Genomic DNA, 13343 nt, shown 5'->3' with positions numbered 1-13343 from the left:
CACCTTAAAATACGTAAGTTCTCTGGGATAAAAATGGAAAATGGAAATAGTATGTAAAATTCCATCAAAGTTTCTCAACTTAAGTGCTGCACAAATCCCTTTAAAAGGAAATAAGAAACTCCTACCGAGCAGTGAGCCCGGCGGTCCTGCGGATGTGTCTCTCCCTTCAGCAGTATTTGGACGGCACGGACCCAGGGACGGGGCGCCCCTCCTACCAGCCAACGACCACCCTCCAACCTCTTTTCTAGTCGCAACCTTGGGAGCCATCTTCTTGGCCACCCGCGGCCTCTGGGACCAGCCAATAGCCAATTTCGAGCTTAGCTCCTTATCACCAATCAACAGTGAGCTCCCAGATTCGTCAGAATGATTCCACCGAGGGGGAGGCCGCCGTCAACCGCCCGGGCAACATGCATCTGCGGGCCCCCTACACCTACCTCTCTCTGGGCTTCTATTTCGACCGTGACGATGTGGCTCTGGAAGGTGTGGGCCACTTCTTCCTCGAGCCGGCTGAGGAGAAGCACGAGGGCGCCGAGTGTCTCTTGAAGATGCAAAACCAGGGCGGCTGCCGCGCCCTCTTCCAGGATCGGCAGAAGCCGTCCCAAGATGAGGGGGGCAAACCCCCAGATGCCATGGAAGCTGCCGAGGTCCTGGAGATGAACCTGAACCAGGCCCTTCTGGAGCTGCATGCCCCAGGTTCTGCCTGCGCAGACCCCCATCTCTGTGACTTCCTGGAAAACCACTTCCTGGGTGAGAAGGTGAAACTCATCAAGAAGACGGGGACCACCTGGCTCACCTCCGCAGGCTGGCCGGCCCCCAGGCTGGGCTGGGCGAGGATCTCTTCGAGACGCTCACTCTCAAGCACGACTAGGAGCCTCTGGAGACCAGCAGGCTTTGAGGGGGCCCCTCTGACATCCCCCTGGTGCCGGAACTTGTGCCTCAGCCTTTCCCTGCAGCCACGAGGCAGCTTTGTAACCACTCTGGAGCCCTTTCCCAAGCCGTGGGCTAAATGGAAACAATAAAGCTTTTTGCAGCAAAAAAAAAAAAGAAAGAGAAAGAAAGAAACTCCTACCGATGCCCAGATGTGGATTTCAATTATGTTTATACTAATGTTACTTAAACATATATGAACATAAAACTAGTTACGAACTCCTTGTGTTGCAGTTCTTACTCAATAATAAAACTAAAGTATGTGCACTAATTACAAATGGCAAAAACAGTAAAATTCTAATTAACAACATTAAATTAATGTAACATACAATGTTTTCTTGAAATTGAATTACCGTTTACAGCATGATTTTGGTGCTGCCGGCCCCTCCCGTGTTCTGTTGAGTTGGCATACCAGTGCAGCTCTTGGAACTCCTGGAAAGCTTTTTTCCAACCAAATACAATGACATCATTTGATCCTTATTTTTGCATTACTTCTTTGAATAATTGTTATCATCATGATCTTTTCAACTGTAATATATATTGTTTCATTTTTCTGATGCAACTATAAAAACCTAATATGTGATTTATGTATTGAATTTGCCTGTATTCTTTACTCATTAGCCTGAAACAACGAATGTACTTCTGGGTTCCAATGATGCACAGACTTTGGTGCTGAAATTCCATGACAGGATTCTTTTTTTTTTTTTTTTTAAAGATTTTATTTATTTATTTGACAGAGAGAGACACAGCGAGAGAGGGAACACAAGCAGGGGGAGTGGGAGAGGGAGAAGCAGGCTCCCCGCAGAGCAGGGAGCCCTATGTGGGACTCGATCCCGGGACCCTGGGATCATGACCTGAGCTGAAGGCAGTCGCTCAACTGACTGAGCCACCCAGGCGCCCCACCATGACAGGATTCTATTACATGTCATCTGGATGATCCGGAATATGATTATATGACATTTTTCAAAGATAGTTTTCTGTATAAAGTCAACAACTTTCTATAGAGAATGCAATGTCCTCTGAGAATATGTCCTTGGCCCTCGATTTAAGGATTCTAAATAAATCTCGCAGGCTAAACAGTGTCTTTGTCCCCAGAACTCATTCTCTTGCTGCAGGACTGGGCATCTAAATTAAAGAACAAAAATATTCTTCTTTTATTATGAAGCTAGAGTGCAGGTCCCAATTAAATAACTTGTCTTCATTACCTAGTGAGTAAGTATTTCCCCACATTATAAATATAAAACCAGGTGCTTCTCCTTAAGGACCTTACAATCTACTTGAGACAAGACACAAACGTAAGAAAAATTTAATATTTGAATATATTCAAAATTTGCTTATGAGTCATTGACATTTCTTAGTCAACACACAATGTTTAAATTAGGCTTTGGAAACGTTTGTCATTTACATTTGAATACTTAATAAAACTTCAAATCATGTGATACTATGTGCAGTGAAAAATGCAGCATCTGGAAGATGCCATCAGTGGTTTGAAATGAGAAACCTGATAGCATTTGGACTTCAACTTTCTGAAAAACATGTCATTGGAATGACCTTGAAAGTTGTGACCAAAATATTCAAACAAAGCCATGAGAAATCTCCACAATTGAACTGGTATTATTTTATATCTGAACAAATTTGTGTGGTCATAAGAGATAAAGTGTATATGGAAAGAATGGACACTTCTGGTAAGTTTAAAGATCTTTAGAATTAGGGAGAAAAGGGGCACCTGGGTGGCTCAGTCAGTTAAGCGTTCAACTCCTGATTACAGCTCAGGTCATGATCTCGGTCTGCTTAAGATTCTCTCTCCCTCTCCCTTTCCCCTCGCCCCTCCTCTCTCTTTCCCTCTTAAAAAAAAAAAAAAAAGAATTAGGGAGAAAAGAAATTTACATACAGTTAAGAGCCCCAAATATGTCAAATATAATCTAGTGATTTCCCCAGCAGGCGGTATGTTCAGACCCTGCAATTACAGAAGAATTAGATAATACATAACTGGAACCCAGAGCAATGGCCTATCTGGGACCTCCCATTTGGAGGAGTTTAAATGTAGTGACTATAAAGCAGAAGTGGCACATTCTATCGGGATTGCTGATGACACTCCAGGCTTGGTCCGACCTGGAACCACTGGTTGTTATGCAATCTTAATCCTTAACATGGCTTGAGCTAACTCAAGTCTTTCAACTCTGGGAAGACAGCATGAAATGTAGAAGTGTTAAGAGGCTCAAACTTGTAGTTTCAATATATTTGAGTGGAAAGGTATCTGCATATTTGGTATATATTACTACTTGTAATACTTCAGAGAATCTGTACTACTTGAGTAACTGATGAGCCTTGTAATTCCAGTACTAAAATGTGTAAGTCGGTAACTGATTTAGACTTGTGATTTTAAGTTGAAATCTAAGTTTTTCAGTATCATTGGACTGTCTAAGAGAGCTTAACAATCATCACATATGAATTTCACTTACTGGATTTATAATTTGAGTACTTGGGAAGTTTGCTTAATCAAACAATTCAAGGACCTTAAAAGGAAATCAAGGGGGCAACTGGGTGGCTCAGTCGGTTGAGCGTCTGCCTTTGGCTCAGGTCATAATCTCAGGGTCCTGGGATTGAGCCCCACGTCAGGCTCCCTGCTCAGTGGGGAATCTGTTTCTCCCTCTGGCCCTCCCCTTCTCATGCTCTCTGTCTCTCTCACTCTCTCTCTCTCAAATAAATAAGTAAAATCTTAAAAAATAAATAAATAAAAGGAAATCAAGTACATAAATTAATAAATATAATTGAAAGTATTCTAAGATATTTAATTTATTAAACAAATTTATTCAAAGGCCAAGTTAAAAAGTGGTTATTTAAATTTGCCAGGCTAATAAATAGAATAATAAAAATTGTAAGCCAAACCTAAAAGCTTATGGCAGAGTTGGGTTTTTGAATTGGTAATTTTAGCACATCAAATATTATTGTTTTATTTTTTTATTATTTTTTTTAAGAGTTTATTTTTTGACAGAGAGAGAGACCGTGAGAGAGGGAACGCAAGCAGGGGGAGTGGGAGCCGGAGAAGCAGGCCTCCTGCAGAGCAGGGAGCCCGACGTGGGGCTGGATCCCAGGACCCTGGGATCATGACCTGAGCCGAAGGCAGACGCTTAATGACTGAGCCACCCAGGCGCCCCAAATATTATTGTTTTAAAACCAAAGTTATCTTCTGAATAGTATCTTCTGCACTTAAGAAAAGAAATCCACACTTAATTTATTAAGTAAAAATACTTCTTTTATGGTATCATTCAAATGAAAATACATGGACAGTTATCTTAATCATCTTTTTAATTACAGTATTAACTATGTTATGTTTCATTTTTCTGATGCAACTGTAAACTAACGATGTTCGGGGTCTTTTTGGAAATGCGAAGACCCTGCCTGTTACCTCCCCTACCATCACCACTGTCACCCCTACTGTGGTCTCACTGGGGTCATGGGGAAGGGCAGTGTTTGTCTTGCCAAACCTTAGATGATGTAACTCACCTCAGGATAAGTGCTATATCATGGAGTGGGCAATGTGAAGTCTGCTCCTTTCTAAGTTGTTCACTACTCCCTCCCAATTCACCCCTCCTCCCACTTCCATTACAATCCATGTCTCACTTTAAGCAATAGAGACAGTGCTCTTGTGGAGCTCCCTCACATGCTGAAGAATCTATTTGGGTGATAGCTATTGCTGTGGACTGAACTATGCCCTACCCCCTTCGAAATTCTTATTTTGAATCCCTAACCCTTAATGTGAGGGTGTTGGGAGATGGAGCCTCAGGGAGGTGATAAGGGTTAGATGAGGTCATGAGGGTGGGGGCTCTCATGATGAGATTTGCGTCCTTATAAGAAGAGACACTGCAAAGAAACTCTCTCTCTTTCTCCTCTCCCCGTCTCTCTTCCATGTGAGGCATGGGAGTAGGCAGCTGTCTATGAGCTAGGAAGAGAGCCCTCAGTGGGGAACTCCATCATCTGGCACCTTGACCTTGGACTTCTCAGCCTCCAGAACAGTGAGAGGTAAATTCCTGTTGTTTAAGCCACTCAATCCATGGCATTTTGTTATAGCAGCCTGAGAAGACTAAGACAGTTATACCCAAGGAATAATGCTTCTGATTAATCAAGATAGAGGAGTAAGGTATCAATTGCATCCAAGATTAGTCTTTCTAATTAGCAATTTCAATAACAACTAAAGGACTCAGAGATAAGGAAGACACTACATACTTTTTTCTACAAATGGTCTACAACCATTTAATGGTTCATTTTTAAGCCTATTCCAGGATTGAAGGTCATCTAAACAGACAGTTTAATAATAATAAAGAGGGGATCTTTTGCAGATTAAACCGAAGTTTATCTCATAGTTGCTGAGGGAACTGTGTGGTAAATAGTAATGATGGCCCCAACTTTTTTATTCCTCTCTGTATCCATGCCCTTTGTCATGTGTCTTTGCCCTCCATCATAAGCAGGATAGACTTACATTAATGCAGCACTGGGCTTAGCCATTTGGCTTGCTTTGGTTAATGCCATTTTAGAAGATAGGATGCAAGCAGAGACTCGACATGGGCTTGTGTATTGGGTTGGCTTTCCTTTCACTTCTGCCAACACCATAGGAAAGTCCTGAAGCTGGACAAGGGCTGAGTCACCCCAGTCATACCAGCCCAAGTCAACCTACAGCCAGCATAACGGCACACATGGGAGCAAGCCCAACCAAGTTCAGCAGAGCTACCCAGCTGACTTCCAGATGGCCATAATGCATGACCTAGAAATGCAAAGTGACACAGACTGCAAACAAGGAAAACATGCTCTACCCCGTCATTCCCACTAATAAAGGCAATGGATGATTTTTCTTTGCTCACCCTGATTGAAAACCTTTCAGAAAGTTGAAGCTGGTAGAAGTTTAAACAATTATGAAGATATTTGGGCTCTGACTTGCAGAAGTGGCTTTATGATGTGTTTATCAAATCAAACAATGATGGCCTTCAAATTTTCCAGGTTATCGAAGGCACCCCCCCATGAGGATATTCCTGTGTTCGTTCTGCCTAAAATCATTTTCTACATGAAGTAATTACCAGTCTGTCAGAAACACAGCCATATTATCACCCTGTACCTTGGCAAACAAGTGTGTCCTCAGATCATCATTATAGGATCTGTGAGATGTCAGTAATGATGTGTCTTTCAGGGGCTGGAGGAGGGATGTATCCCAACAATGTTGTTACATCCAGAAGTGGTTCTTTCTTATCTAAATTGGACCTAACCGAACCCAGAAGCACAATGCCTGATGAACATTCTCCCGCTCCCTGGATAAGAGAGAAGAAAGTCTAATAGATCTCTCACATATCTAATTCCTGTGACTTGGATCCCAGTAATGAAATGAGAAAGAAGTTCCCTGAATCATTTTTAATCTGTGCCTTTTCTCCAAGGAAAGGTCCCCGAGGAGTTCATGTCATGTCACTAACTAATTAGATCTCCATTGCTTAGCAAGAATTCTACACCGAAGACAGGGTAATTCTATTAGAAAATGAAACCATAATATCGTACAGTTCTAAGGCTACTAACTTTGTATTTAATTATCCAGGTAATGTAATTATGCAATCAGTTCTAATCTGAGATCAAGTGGAAAAGTTCTTGGGTTTTTTTTGGTGAGGTTTTGTGAAAGGGCCATGTAATTAATACGACACACTTAATTACTGAAATGTAAAGATATCTTTGCAAGAATATATCCCCATCCAAGCATGTTCACTATATTAGCTGCTTAGATCTTTGCCATTACTAATGTATTTGTGGCTTCTTATCTTATAATGACCTATGGTAATAATTAGCCCCATGACAGAACAAAGACCTTAGCACTGTATTGCAAAGCTCAGTTCTTCATATTATTCCCTAGAACAACAGAGAAACAATAAGGATTCAGAAGAGAATTTAGATTTCCTTAAGTGTTCGAACAAAATGTTTCAAATATCTATCCAAATGATGAAAATTTACCCGGGGCACACATTTTCAAATATGTGCCTCACTATAAGAAGAAAAGAAAAAAAAAACATACATAATGGATAAATTAAATGGGTTTATATGAGCCACCAAAATAAGATTCTTCCCTTATAGTTTATAATCCCTTATAAATATAGACTTCAAAAAGTTCCTTAAACAGTAGACTTGATTCTTAGGGCTAATGTCTGCTCTGCTTTACCGTGATAGTTATTTAAATTTCGGTTTTTTTCAGGTATGCCTGTATTACCTAAACAAGGTTCTCTATGTGCTTTATTTCATTTGATTGTTTTCTTTAAGATTGTTGGTGTTTGCTCTCTGGCCCCCTGAGAAAGAGAGAGCATAGTAGCTTAAATAGGTGGCACAGACAAGAACGTATGTGCCAGTATGTTCGCCTTTTGGTAAGTCTTCCTTTTCCTGTCTTGAACTGTGAAACTTCCCCAAATCCTCCATCATCAGTTTGAAAATCAAGTGAGCCTACTAAAAATTTCCCTTGAAGTCAGAAACTCCTCTTCTGTGTTGTTCCTCCTTACTTGTTTATCCCTTTGGCCAATAGCTGTGCAGATGATTTTATTTCCCAGCATGGGTAGAAGCTTGATGTGTGGTTGTTATTATTTAACGTTGTTTGAAATCTTGCTCCTGGAGGGTGAACATTCAAGATAAGTGAGCTGGAAATGTAGAGGGAATGTGTGTCATTTGCTGATGGGAGAGCACACGGATTCAGTGACTGAGATGGGACCAGAATGCATTTTCTTTATAGTCAGGAGAGGAATTTGCTGGCAGAGTGGTTGAGAATGAATTCGTTTTCTATTGCTGTGAAACAATTTACCACACACTAAGTGGTTTAAAACAACACAAATTTATTAGCTCCTAATTTCTGTAGGTCAGGATCTACTGGGCTAAAATCAGTGTCAGCTGAGGCTATTTTTCTCACCTGGCCCGAGGTCCTCTTATTCACAGAATCCATTTCCTTGTGGTTGTAGGACTGAGGTCTCCATTTTCCTGCTAGCTGTTGGCTGGGGACCACTCTCAGCTCCTACTGGCTGCCTGCAGTTTGTGCCTGGGACCCCCACTGACACTTTCCAACTGAGATGGTTTTCTTTCCTCCAGGGCCAGCAAGAGCCCATCTCTCTGCTTTCCCCTTCTGGGACCAGCCAGAGAAAACTCTCTGACTCATATAATTGGATAAGACCCATTTGGATAATCTCCTTATCTTAGGGTCAATTGATGTGGAACCTTATTTACATCTGCAAAATCCCTTCAGAGTAATACCTATATTAGTGTTAGATTGAATACCTGGGAGAAGGAGTGTACACACCAATGGCTGAAAGATGGGGATCATCTTAGAATTCTGCCCACTGAAGGGGACCTGTCAGAACCTCAATCTATTCTTTGAAATTGCTGTGGCACCTAAAACTTTCTCATGACAGAATCATTCCTTTGTATCTCTAAGAGTATCTTGTACAGTAAAACCAATGACTACGTCTATTATATGCTGTAATACCACTGTTGAGCACCTGCCATTTGCCAGACACTGTATATTATCTTACTTAATTTCAGCAACTCTATGAGACAAGTGTCATTATCCCCACTTTATAAATGGGGAAGCTGAGTGGGTGGGGAGATGGGGTCACAGATATTAAGGAGGGCACGTGATACGATGAGCATTGGATGTTATATGCAACTGATGAATTACTGAACTCTACATCTGAAACTAATGATGTACTATATGTTGGCTAATTGAATTTAAATTAAAAAATAAAGATATATTTCCACATAAAAAGCAAACAAACAAAAAGAAATGGGGAAGCTGAGGGTCAATGAGATAAACTTGCACAGAGTCACGCAACTATTTATGGTTGGGACTGGTGTACAAATTCAAGGCTGCCTGACACAAAGTGATAGTTTTTCTCATCATACTACTCTCTCTCTATCACTCAGAGTTCTGACAGAAAACAAATATCACACTCAAACAGGTATCATGGAAAGGGCCTTAATTAAAGGATTCTTTATGGAGGTGTGGGCAAGATTAAGGGAATTGACAAGAGGAGGAAGCACCTGGGGACTAGAAGAAGCAGGAAGCCATGATCACGTGTGGGCCTGAAGGGACAAGGAGAGGGAACAGAGATAACAGACCCTAGAGAAAGCTCTAGCCAGAGACGAACCCAGGCGTTGGCAAAACCCAGCCCTCGATAAAGAATTTCCCTTTCTCTTCTACCTCCAACCTCCTGCTATTAGTTTCCATTGGCCAAACCCACCTGGAAGATAGAGGGCAAGAGAGCCCAGGTGATGTAATCCACTGGATCAGCATCCCAGAGCAGTTGCCCAGGTGATGTAATCCACTGGATCAGCATCCCAGAGCAGTGAGCAGGGCTTTGTGAGATGAATCTAGAGAGGGAAATGGAGAATAACCAGAATAATCCCCCAAATGCAAGTACCCCTACATGGGCAACACATGGCAAGATTCTTGAGGCCAAAGTTTCTGTCTTATATTTTTTATCTTCATATAATTTATAGAGATAAATACTTGGTTAATACTTAATTTATCAAGGCAGTTAGCATCTTGACAAATGTATCAGTTTGCTGGGGCTGCCATAAGAAGATACAACAGATTGGATGGTCTACACAGCAGAAATTAATTTCTTACAGTTCTGGAGGCCAGAAGTCCAAGACCAAGGTTTTGGCAGGTATGGTTTCCTTTGAGGCCTCTCTCCTAGGCTTGCAGGTGGCCACTGTCTCAATGCGGCCTCACAAGTCTCTTTTGGTGTGTACACCCCGCCCCCTCCGTGTCTCTTTGTGTGTCCAAATCTCTTCTCGTAAGGACACCAGTCAGATTGGAATAGGGCCCACCATAAGGACTTCAATTTAACTTAATCACCTCTTCAAAGGCTCTATCTCCGAATCTAACTGCATTCTGAAGTGCTAGGGGATAGGGCTTCAACATATGAATTTTTGAGGGACACAATTCAGCCCATAACAGCAATGTTGGTTTACGAGAATAATTTCTAACTAACTAAAAGGAAATGTTAAAGGCAAGTAGGAATTGGAGGGGAGAGAGAGGAAGGAAATGTTCAGTTTTTTGCCCAACAGGATACTTCTGGAATATGCATTGTTCTAGTAGACTCTCCCTGCCTATGGGCAATCTTCAGGTACCAGGGGGATAGGGATGAGGGAGACCCCCTGGAGAAGGACCCTAACAGGGAAAGGATGCTCATTTTATAATTTTGCAAGAATGCCTTCAGACATAGGTGAATTCAGAAATCATTAAATTTAAATGGTTTCAAACCCACTTGTGATAATGCAACATAGAATGAAGTATCCTAGCAGTGGCTCTCAACCCTGGCTATGCATCAGGCTCTACTAGGGAACTTCAAAAATAAACATAAAGACTTGGGCTCTATCCCTGGAGACTCTGATAGAGTAAGTCTAGAGTGGGGTGTTGAATGTTTTTAAAGTTCTAGAGATGATTCTAGTGTCTAGCCAGAGTTGAGAAACCCTGGCAAGTCTTTACATAGTGGAGTTGTCTATATGTGCAACTTAACACAGGTGAATTCAACTCTAAGAACTCAGCAAGAAATAACAATTTTTTTAAAGTCTTGGTAGTTTGGAGGCAACTGGGTGGCTCAGTTGGTTAAGCATCTGACTTTTGGTCTCACTCAGGTCTCGATCTCAGGGTCGTTAGTTCAGGCCCCACATTGGCCTCCATGTTGGGTGTGGAGCCTACTTTAAAAAAAAAAAAAGAAATGAGTAAAGAGTATGGGTAGTTTCTTTTGTTCTGCCGCACAATGTGCAGAAGCCCTGGAGCATGTGTGACCAGGAGACTGAAGCCAGGAATCCATTTCCTTTTGATTGCCAACTGCTTCTCAGAATGTGTGCACACTGCCAGTCCAAGTGCGAGAAGCTAGTGTTTAAAATATGTATTTTTGTACCTCATAGCTCTAACATCACACCAACAGCTTCATCTGGTGCTCAACCAAGGAAATTATAATTCATGTTCCAGTTCTAGGGGAGAGACCGGCTGGGCTGAGCTTATTCAGATATCAGTGTGTGAGGATCCAACATGGCCCCTCTCAAGTGATTTTTTTAAGGATAGATTTTTGAGTGTGTGCGATTTTCTCCTTAAATGCCGAGTTTAGTGCCTAATCCCTATGTAGGATATAATTCTACCATGTTAATTTCACATACCCTGCAAAAAAGGGCATCACTAAATTGATTTAAAAGGAGTATTCTAAACCATTTTATTCCTTCAACATTACATTAGTATTTAGTAAGTGCCTACCACATTGAGGAACTACATGAACAAAACACAAATTCTCTGCCCCAATAGAGGTTACAGCCTAGTTGTGAAGAAAGAGATGATAAGCAAATAATGAGTAGAATATATTGAATAGGAGGTGGTGATAAGTGCCATGGTTTAGGAAGGGAAACAAACCATGAAAAGCAGACTGAGGAGTGGTCAGGAGAGAGAAGGAAAATGAGAAGAGTGTGACCTTCTGGTAGCCAAGTATAAAAATGTTTTAGGGAGGGGGCGTGTGGGTGGTGCACTGGGTTAAGCGACTGACTCTTGGTCATGATCTCAGGTTGGTGGGATGGAGCCCTGCATCAAGCTCCGCGCTCAGCACAGAGTCTGCTTGAGTTTCTCTCGCTTCTTCTCCCTCTTCCCAACCCCCCCCACTTGTGCATGTGCTTGCACGCACACTCTCTCTCTAAAATAAATAAATAAAAATAAATCTTAAAAAAATGTTTTAGGGAGGAAAGAAAGACCAACTAGATCAGATGATCTTGCTAGCTGAATATCATGAGTACCAGGGATTGTCACTGGATTTGGCAATGTGAAGGTCATGGTGACATTGACAAAGGCAATTCTGAACGGGCAGCAGGGATGACTTAAGTGGGTTCAAGGAAAATGAGGGGAGCTGGAGACACTGAGTACAGACAACTCTGTAGGGGAAATTTGTTTTTAAAATATTCTGTTTAAGTTCAAAGCTGGGGCAAACACCATAGATGAAATAATACGTGAGGCAAGAAGGTAGGTCAGTCCACCACTTCTAAAGGGATTGGCTAATTCAGGCCCCGGGCAGTTTGACTTTGTGTCCCTTCTTCCTTTCTGGTGCCTTCCCTAATAATACTTACCCCTTCAGGATGGAGTGATCTGTGCCTTCAAACTCTGCTTGGTAGCTGTCACTAGCGGAAGTACAAATCGATTTATTGCCCCCTATTTGCCAGCAGGGAGGGTAGGCTTTCCCAAGGAACCTTCCCTTTGGCTCCTCAAATGCAGTGCCATCTGCAGCTGCCCACCGGGCCTCTAGGTAATACTTGGTCCGCTAAAGCAAGTCTTAAGTGTTTCTAAAAAAAGGAAAACCAAAATGAACCCAAATATGGAGAGAGGAACAACCTCTAAAGTGTCTTGCCTGAGCAACGGGGAGGAGGAAGCAGGCCTCATCTGTCCTCCTCACAGAGACCATAATGCTTTCGGGCCTCAAAGAATGCCGCAATCTATGCAATTCACTGCTACAGCATTAAGCCTGAATGGCATTTGGTGGCAGATAAAGTCTCTCCGTGTCACACAGCAGAGAGCTGTATGGCCAGATCTTGTTTAGAATTACATTTAAAACCTGGAAATCAAATGATAATGTCCAGATAACTTCTGTGGTAAACCCTAAACCAGTTATGCTTCAGGTTAAGCCTCTGCATTTCTAAACAACATGCCTTTATTCTCTCCAGGCCAATACTCGGACCTTCCTGCCAGCAATATCAAATGGCAAGAGGCTGAATGTACCCTCTGTGTGAGCTTAAAGGAAAAACAGCCAAAGGAGGCAATGCCTCTCTGCTGAGAAAATCTCCATCTTTGATACGTCTCCTCCATACACATATCAAATTGGCTCATTCCCTCTTGGCTTCTTGAGTTATTTCCTAATCTCTAAAATTTTAAAAACAAACTAACTAAACAAACCTAAAAACGTCCCATCATTCCATAAAAGTAGAATCCTTCGTTTTCTAAATTCCTTTTCTTTATCTCTCTCACTTGAACAGATCTCCCCTGGTCCTCGAATGGCGTCCTCGCACACTATCTTATTTCTCAAGATCTCAGAGTTTGAATGCATGAGGAAAATTGACAGACCCTCTAGGTGTCTGAGGCAAGAAAATAATCCAATCCTGGCAACAAAAGATAAAAAAGGGACAAAATTTGTTTATGTGATTTAATCCTCAGTTTATCACCAGGGCCTACCAGGAATGCAGGGTTTTTTTATTTATTATTTTTATTTATTTATTTATTTATTTGAGAGAGAGAGAGAGTGAGAGAATGAGAGAGAGCGAGCATGGGGGGGCAGGGTCAGAGGGAGAAGCAGACTCCCTGCAGAGCAGGGAGCCCGATGCGGGACTCAATCTCGGGACTCCAGGATCATGACCTGAGCCGAAGGCAGTCG

The sequence above is a fragment of the Leptonychotes weddellii genome, chromosome 9 (genome assembly GCF_054177405.1).
Source record: "Leptonychotes weddellii isolate Sample4059 chromosome 9, ASM5417740v2, whole genome shotgun sequence".
Classification (NCBI taxonomy): domain Eukaryota; kingdom Metazoa; phylum Chordata; class Mammalia; order Carnivora; family Phocidae; genus Leptonychotes; species Leptonychotes weddellii.
Note: the sequence above shows the minus strand (reverse complement) of the source record.